This window comes from Glossina fuscipes, unplaced genomic scaffold (genome assembly GCF_014805625.2).
Source record: "Glossina fuscipes isolate IAEA_lab_2018 unplaced genomic scaffold, Yale_Gfus_2 86684, whole genome shotgun sequence".
Classification (NCBI taxonomy): Eukaryota; Metazoa; Arthropoda; class Insecta; order Diptera; family Glossinidae; genus Glossina; species Glossina fuscipes.
In genome coordinates, this window is record NW_024004887.1 from 1 (window position 1) to 9,562 (window position 9,562).

At 32.5% G+C, this 9,562-nt stretch overlaps 1 non-coding gene across 1 annotated transcript; it reads right to left on the reverse strand.

Moving 5' to 3' along the window:
• Window positions 1-3,461: 3,461 nt before the first annotated feature.
• Trnay-gua lies at window positions 3,462-3,563 on the reverse strand. The gene is made up of 2 exons: window positions 3,527-3,563; window positions 3,462-3,497 (listed from the first exon to the last, which is right to left on the reverse strand). It is a non-coding gene; the product is annotated as a tRNA-Tyr (tRNA).
• Between the last annotated feature and the right edge of the window lie 5,999 nt (window positions 3,564-9,562).

Genomic DNA, 9,562 nt, shown 5'->3' on the forward strand with positions numbered 1-9,562 from the left:
ACACACACACACACACACACACACACACACACACACACACACACACATATATAGAATAGATTTGTTTATAAAACACCTATAAACACAGTGACTCAGAGAGAGATCTCTCTCTGTAAATTTGTCTATTATTTTACAAATTTAAAGGCCTTTGTGCATACAGTTGAATGAATATTTATTATATGTGTATTTATAGAAATAATTGGGGTTGTTGACCATACTCACGTTTAGTAAAGTAGTATGTTGGCTCGTTATTCGGTTAGTTAGTAAGTCAGTAAGTCAGTCAGTCAGTCAGTCAGTCAGTTAGTTAGTTGGTTGGCCAGCACTTTATACAGTTCATTGGTCGTTCATCAAATAATTTATATTTGCAGCATGATTTTCTATTAAAAGCAATGCGGACCAGTTTGTATATTCATAGTCATCTTAACCACTTTATGTTTGTTGGTATGGTTACGGTTACAATTGTTGGTCGGTTGCTGCCGCTAAGTTAGCATTTACTGTTATTATGAAAAAGCGATGAAGTGATGATAATGTTATGTTATTGTTAATGCTGCAACAAAAGGTGTTTAATGAAGTGTCACAGCCAGCGTGAAAGTATGAATTTACATAAGCGTGCTTATATTGCATACACTTTCTTTCTACCTATGTACATATCTCTATTCAGGTTTGAAAAGCTTTAAGAACAAATAGATTTTATATATTTTCTTTCACACACACAACGTACTTACTTGTTCGATAGCTCTTATTGAAGAGTCGTTGAAAAATTAATTATTTCTCTATTTTTATTTAAATTTAGTAGAGATATAGAAATTTTTTGCAAAGAACTTTACCATAATACAAAATTAATAATTTATGCGAATTGTCGATATTGTTAAAAAATAAACAAAAGGAAGATTACATTAAGATTTTAGATACTTATCGTCTTAAACTAATGCTTTCGAATTCTAAAATACCTTATCAGGTATGTTCGTTTCATTAAGACGATCCAGAACTATTTTTATGCCGGCCACACTTCAGCATATTTTCGCAGATTAAATCATATCCTCGCTAAAGATTTGATATGATCTTTTTAAATATTTTCATCAATTTATTAAAGCATTGTAAAGCATGCTTTCAAAACAATGCAAAAATCAGAATTTCATGTTTTGGTTCATCATCATTCATGAATAGTTGATGGGAAACAATAATTTTGCAGATTCAACATGGACTTGAGTAGCGTTATTGCAGCTTTTCATCGCCGGAGACAAGAACTTATTAATGGTTTGCTCATTTTGAAAGAACACGTACGGAAATCAAAGCGTTGAAGTTAAAAGCTTTGGGTTCGCAAAATTATTCTCGATAATCGTAAAACGATGTCGTAAGAAGTAATTGAACGATGTCGTAATCTGTTCATTGTTTTACATGAAAATGTATTAGTGAGGGAATTGTTTTCGAGATTGGTACTGTGTGGAACAAAAGCACAGTGCCACAAGTCGATACCAATAATGGGAAAATGGGCATAAATTAAAGTTCAAGGTGCTGCCACACCGTACTTTCGTTAACAACCTACTAGCGATTATTCTCTATTTACGATTTGGAATGATGACGTCATTTTAAGAACTAAAACGCAATTCGAATATCTTAAAACAAACCCATCAATAAAAGAGACTTTCGACATGTTCCAAAACTATTGGACTCATTGCTTTATATATGGAAAAGACTTTGTTCATGTATCGAGTCAAAATTTGCGAAATTAAGTCTTCTTCTAACTTAGCATCGGGACCTATCGGCGAAGAAAGTCGTTACAATTCAAAAGAATAAAAAATTCGCTCGTTCGTCATTAGAAAGAAAAATAAGAATATATGCAGATCTATATATACTACGTATATCATTTTAATTTTTGGGTAGCCATGTAAACGATGTCGACCAAATTTTGCGTCTTTAAATTCAATAAGTGAGCATTGAGTAAGATTAGCATTGCAATTGAAGTGCAATATGTCGCTTCATACATGTGTTTTTCAATTCTACTCTCCAGTGCTCTGCAATTTGTACGGCAGAGATGTTAATTGAATAAAGACTTTAGATTTCGTGTTTGAATAACACTTGTGCCGTATCGTATTTAAGATATTACGGAAAATCTGTCGTGAGCTTCTTTACGTCAGAACCAGAGACGTGTAAGTACTGTGAAACGTTAAAGAGTACCCAAGCAGTGTTAGTGCATTTGCATCGTTCTTGGTCGATTTTCGAGGGCGCAGCGAATCATGATAAAAAGCTCTACGAAGCGGAAATTTTCTTACAAAACTTCAACTGTTAGCTTAGAAGATGAAAATGTCAAATTTCAAATTTATTCATAGAATTTCGATAGATATTTTGAGCAAGGAAAGTAACACAACCATTTCAAACAACATAATCAAACAAACACCGCATTCATGTGTTATGCTCCGTCTCACATTTACCAATTTCCATAAGTAATGCTGCTATTGTGAGAAATTGTTTTTAGTCAACTGGAGGGACGCCAAAAAAAAAAAAAAAAATTCACTGAAGGATCGGATCTATAAAAGCCAACTTACGTAGGGTAATTTCATTGGACATAATGGGGCTTGTCTTGATATTGGCAAAACAAGATAGACTAATTCCGAAAATTCCCTACACATGTCCGAAGAGACCAAATTGGCAGGTGTATGGCATAATTTAAATGCTTTACTCTAACATTTGTTTATGCAATGTGATGGGAAGTCATGAGGCTTACAGTTACTTCTTTGAAGTAAGGTAGAAATCAAATACTCACCTCTATACTGACCATTTGCTAAATAAGAAAATGTCTAGTGAAAATATTACGTAGGTATGTAAATTAAAAAAAAAAAAAAAAACACAGCTTAAATAATGTTTAGCCGACTATCACATTTTGACGGATTTTAAGCATTAAATGATTATATTAGTAAAATTAAATGATTAGCTTATGTACATTTTTATATTACAATCATCTTTATATTTATACGCATAATGAGTATCTTCAGCAAGTAAGCAGTTCAAGTAAAATCTTTTTAAAAAATTAAGTTGAAAAGATTTATTTATTATTATTTTCACTTTCGCAAAGCCTAGTAAGTAGTATAGTATAATTGCTGACAATAAATTTTCACTTCTAAACTCTATATTGTGTGTGTAGCATAGCATATCTATAGTCCTCATTCATGTTCATTTAAATAGTTATTTGCTTGGACTCTATACCTATATAGTAAAAAGATATCCTTTAGAATTTTTTCTATCTACTACTACATGTATATATTACGCGGCATGTCGACATGTCTGAAGCACGTGCTTGCTTGCTTTTTCACATGAGTTCAGTTCATTCTCGTTTATTTAAGTTCAATAACACCACCACCTTCACTCGCACACATCAGACACATTAAAAATTCAAACTCATACAAGTCGTCTAAGTAGTTTCAAACGTGTTTTAACAGCACATTTATGAAAAAAGTAATCAATCCTTCGAGCCGGATTTGAACCAGCGACCTATGGATTCCTGTTTAATACGTTTGCTAATTTAATACTACAGTCCACCGCTCTACCAACTGAGCTATCGAAGGCATGGATTCAACTTTGACTTTTGATAATTAAAAACTTAACTACAACTTATACAAGTTATTTTTGTGTTAGATAACAGAGAGAATAATAAAAATTTGTATTTTGATAACAAGCCAGCTAAGCATTTATTTAGTTTGCATTGTTATTAGTACTAATAGAAAGGAGATTTGATATCAATATTATGTATAAATGTAAATTTTTAGATTACAATTGTATTGATATTAAATAAAAAATCAATGCATTATGCTCGAATTGTTGTGCAAATTGAACATTTACCGCCGATTGAGATAATCGCAATTTCTTTTTTTTTAGTAATTCTTGGTTGATAAAAGGCATTTTTTTAGAGCCGCGGGTAACGTGTGTTGCACTTGAATGCTAACTTTATTATTAATATTTGCTGAAGCTTATCATCTGAATATTGTCAATATTCTATATATTTTGATAAGCGGTTTATATTACAGACACTTGGTTGGGTGAAAGCAAAACTTGTTATTGGTTAGTAAAACTTATGTACAAGCAAAACCATTTAATAGTGGAACGATGTAAGTAACAAGATATTGAATGTTAGTTGATAGACATCATTTCAAATTTGATATCAAATCGTTGTTTTAACTATACGAAGCCGAATGAAGCTGGGTAAGAGGGAAATGCAATTTATTTTTTCAGCTTTCAGAAAACCATATTTGCGTTAAAAAATCGATAAGAAACTTAGATGAAGATTAGATATGACTTTCACGGTTTCTGATAGGTGCTGGATATTAAAGCTTTATTGTATCAAGCATGAGGATAAATTCATTTTGTCAAAACGTTTGCTAAATCCAGAAGATAGTTTCAGAGACACGATAAAGAATATATATATATATATATATATATATATATATATATATATATATATATTCGATTAGCGTAAAATTCTGTAACCATTCAAGCATGCTCGCTGTTTTATCTACCTGTTTATATATCTGTGCAATGCCTTTGTCGTAAACTTTCTCATGGCCGTAAAAATTAAGATATCGGGTACAAGTTAAACGAAAACATTGATAATTCTTGATATCGAACAAAGGACATATTCATAGTACAACGTAAATGAAAAACACCTCTGTTTTCAAACGCAAAAGCATTGGGCATTTCGCAGAAACTACAATAACTAAAATGGTAAAACTTTAGCGCGTACATTCTATAGGTGAATTTTCAATACTTTTGCAATGACGAAAAAGAAAAACCACCAAGCCGATCTAACATTGCAGAATATAAAAAAATGTATTTTTTGTGCATTTTTTGTGGAAGAGGTGATCGGCAGAAAAGTCTCGACTACTGCTCAAGGTAATTTTCATAGTTTCGTTCGAGTGTGTGCGGATGCATGCAACACTCAGAAGAGCTTGATATAGAAGCATTTCTTATTAAACTCAGCGATTCAGAATCGTTTCCTGATTTGATTTCAAGTGTCGGTATTTGGTCTTTGGCCTTTGGAGATTCTTCCTTTTTTGTGAATTTTTCCACTTGACCGTAAGAATTTTCGAGCTCCTCTTCAGTTTTCAATAACTTGAAAAACGTTTAAGAAGAAAAGTTAAACTTTCAATGTGCAGCATTTAAAAAGTTTTCCTTAGTTCGCATTGTAAGGATTATTCATTACAATTTCTTAGTTTGTTGATAAAAAAAACAATTTTTTTTTTTTTTTTTTCTTTTAATATTTCAACATTTATGTATTTATTTATTGTTTGTATTTAAATTAAATTTGTTTTCTTCTTCAAATATATTGGTTAAACTATTTTCACATTTAATTTCATTTTATACGATTCTCTGTGTATTGGATTTCTTTACTTTACTTACTCTTATTCTTTGTTCTTTTTGTCGAATGTAATTTGTTTTGTTTTTTTTCTTTTTAATTGTAAAAAAGTTAACTTTGACTATTTGGAAAATGCTTTCTGAAAATAATATTTTTAATTTAATCTAAGTTAAAATATTTTCGAAAATTTCATTGAAATAGGAGACAAGTGGGAAAATTGTATTCCGTTGTGACCGAATCTTCTATACCCACCATCTTTATTCGAAAAACAGATTTAAACAAAAAAAAAAAATAAATAAAAAATAAAATAAAAAAAGTAAATTTTCACATTCCATTATATTGGATGGGCGTGGCTGGCCTTATCCATTTTTATAGCATATACGTGGAAATTCTTATTGTGTATGTGATGTAGTTTATGACTAAAGACCGAAAAAACCAGAATTCGTGAATGATCCAAGTTTATGTGAGATTGCAGGCATATCTTTTGATCAAATTGACTCATTTTCAATGCCAACCTGAGTGCAAGTACTTCCAATGGAGAATGTTTACCATAGATATCATACGGACAGACCGACAGACAGACATCCGGATTAATGGACATACTTAAATCGATTCAAACTTTCATATTGCTCATGAGTATATAAATACTTTATGGGATCTCTGATGCTCTGCTCTATGTATAGCAATCGTTTTAACAAAATCAATGTATTTATCGTTTCGCTGAATACAATATAACTTTTTTACATTCTAGTAACAACAATTTAATAACAAGTAAGAAAATTACATTCGTCCATGGCTGTATTTTTTGCATCCCTCGTGTTTAGCATAAGAAAGAAAAAAAAACAAACCCAATTATTCCATTTTTATGCACCGACTGTAGGGTCGGTCGTCCAAAGAGTATACGTCCTACTGATTGTAGTCTATGAGCAATGAGCAATAAATCCAACATTTTCGTTTTTGAATGCAGAGGTATTCTCGGTTTATGTTATACTGTGATCGTGTTCTTTGACAATTTTAATATCAATCAGCGTGCAAGAACTTTCATAGTTTTTATGAAACTTGGGACGGTGGTCCTCATATGTGCGAACTGGAGAACGATTATTACAGACGCGATATAGACGGACATAGGGACAGATGGATGGAAGGACCGACCGCGAATATGGTTAGAGTGCTTTGGAGAATGATGGCGATCAAGAAAAACTACATGTTGCTGAGTCTTTGATATTTCATTCTCAATATTACAAACATGGGCATAAAAAAGGGCTTGTAATTATTGAAATAAATAATAGATACTAACGCAAACGGTAAACGATTGTTCTCTTAAATTACTATATACTCAACTGCAATCTACCTATAAGCGCTGTACGACAAATAGTTATTTACAATAAAATTATAATATTGCTCCGGGCTTTTTTTTAATTCAGGTGCTATGTGTAATGTTTGGCTTGATTGCTTGGACTATGTTACATAGACCTTTTAGAACTAATGGTAGGCGCTTTTAACCGCTATCCACAGAAAAGATGCAAGGATCCAAGAAGATTGTGCTATCCAGGTGGCTGACTGATTTTATCCCCGATCCCTTGGTAATGCAACGTTTGGTGCGATGCGTTCACTTGATAATCGAAAATAAGTGTTCTCCTCAAGTAATAGGAAAATGACTACAAAATTTATAAAACAATCAGTGCGGTTCATATGTTGCTCATAATGTTTGCTCAACACATTGCATAGAGAGACGGGCAGATGGACAGACGGACGTGCTTCAATCGATTCCGATTTTGCTGCTGATCAATAATGCATGTACTCCCTCTAAGGTGATATCTGAAGTTTTCGATGAGAATTGTTTTGACAAAATGAATATATTTCTCATCCTTCGTTGCTGATAAAAATAGCAGACAATTTTTGTTGTAATTAGAAGCTTGTCTTTACTTTTATGTGCATTCCTTTTCTGTTTCAAAAATTTACTTCTTTCCTTAAAATTTTGTTAGTCATCAATATTTGACGAAGTAAATACATGTCCACCCTTTGGTGATGCTTAGCCAACAATTACCAGAGCAGAGTAAAGAAAATGAAACACGTTTCTCAAAGAGAGCAATAGAGTAAAATTAGTTTGAAGAGATTGAATTTCTCAGACTTTTTCGTAGATTTTTTATAGGGAAATGTGTAATGTTACAGTGGTAAAGTTAAGAAATTTATTGGGGAAGATTAAAGCGAACAGGCTGAATGTCCCTACAACCGGCTTAATCTTGTATTAAAATGAACTAAAACTCTCGTGCAGACAAGTGCACGATATTAAAATTCATCGCATTAAAAAACGAAAATCTATTATGTGCGGTCTTTGCAGTTTTTTTGCTATATGATATTGGAGATTACACGATGTGTCTGCAAAGAAGAATATGGCGTTTTGTCGACTTTTGCACATTTAACATATTTACACATACGTACAAATGATGTTTGCCGCGATAATCTGAACAAGAAAGAATTTAAAATCAAGTGCAACTCGTTGAACAGCCTTTTAAGTTCTTACAGTGAGGAAAAGGAAGAAACATTTGCAGAGGTTTACAGAGGTTACAGAGGTTTACAGAAGTTTGCAATGTTAACTCTAACAAGCTATGTCACACCGAATGTAAAAAGTAATATTCTGTAAATTATTATGGAAACATTAGCATTATTGTATATTTTACTTTAGTCGAGTGAGCTAAAACTCTGAAAGTGTTCACCAGAATTACCGATAGCGTTGTCCATGTTTGTAAAAAAAATTCTTGGCGTTTGTAGCGAGAAACTGGCAGCAAACAAGTGATTTACTTCTTTCTACTCTGTAAGTTTAGATTTTCTCTATGCTCTGCGTCCTGGTCAACCAATGAGGCGGCACAATTGATGGCGAAATGCGACTCGGCACTGCTTAAGGATTGGAAGACTATCACGCGTCATAGTCCTTTTCAATCTGGTCAAATGATGCTTTTCACTCGGTTCTGAGAAAAACTAATGCTACAAAGCAGACAATTTAGGTAAAGAGCCCAGAATTGATCATAAGAGACGCCAACTTCCATCATGATAAAGGCAGGACACACCTCATTAATGGTTTGTGTAAAAAGTGAAAGTACCTAGCCAGGAAATTTTGATTCGTCCATCGCAAAGGCCGAACCTTGTTCCGTCCTACGATAAAAATGCATTCGCCATTTGTCATTTTGAGTTGTTACGATTGAAATCGAAGGAAATGGAGGACCACGGTTTAATGTAATCATTTTAAATGTGCTGTATATTTTTTTATTATATGTTAGTCTATCAAATGTTTAATCGCAAATTTTTTACTTAGCTAATTTCCTCTAGGCTGCGAGAGCGAACAAGTTTGCTTCAATTTTTTTTAATGATTTTATTCAAAGTTCGTTTTTATGAGACGAGTCACTTGTCACATAGAAACCGTTTTCGATAGAAATGTAGAAGGCGAACTGTGAAAATACACTGGTTATATATGATAAAAATTCCATGAGCGAACTCCATATACCATCAATATCATCCCCTAAGTTATTGCTTAGTTTAAAGGTCTGCATTACTTTGAAGCAAATATATAAAGTAAATATTTAAATATTTGTTCTCCGCTTTAGAGGCAAGACTACTTCCATGACTTTGTAAAAAGCATTAACGTTATTTATTCAATATAATACGATTAGTCATTCAGGCTATTTAGCACTGTGCTGTCAGGATGGTTTCTAGTAAGTGCATAAAAAGTAATATGTTTAAGTCTCAAAATGAAGTATGAAGCGAGAAGAGAGAACCGCAAGAAGAAATTTTTAAAAGTTAAAATTAAAAAGAATATTTATGCAACCTCTGATAATTGGTGAGATGAAAGGCATTTTCGAAGGATGTATAGAATAACCCAAATATCTCTTCAACGCATCTATTATATTTATTTACCTTTTATGCAAGTAGCTGAGCGCAAAATCTTTTTCATAGCACCTGAGTGATATAGTGAGAAACGCTGTAATATACTTTTAGGCATTAAAATTAAAAATTAATTGTTGTCTACTTTTGCTCTCTTTCCTTTTTTTAATTAGAGAATAATGTAGTTTGGCATGTAGAAGAACTAATCAACTGTAATAACATTCCGCGCGTATTTCATTTTTCGAGTTGGCGATGGCAAGCGTAATGAACTGAACACCGTTAAAAAATTAAAAAAAAAAACCCGATGTATGGCTCACAAAAATTGTTATTATCGTG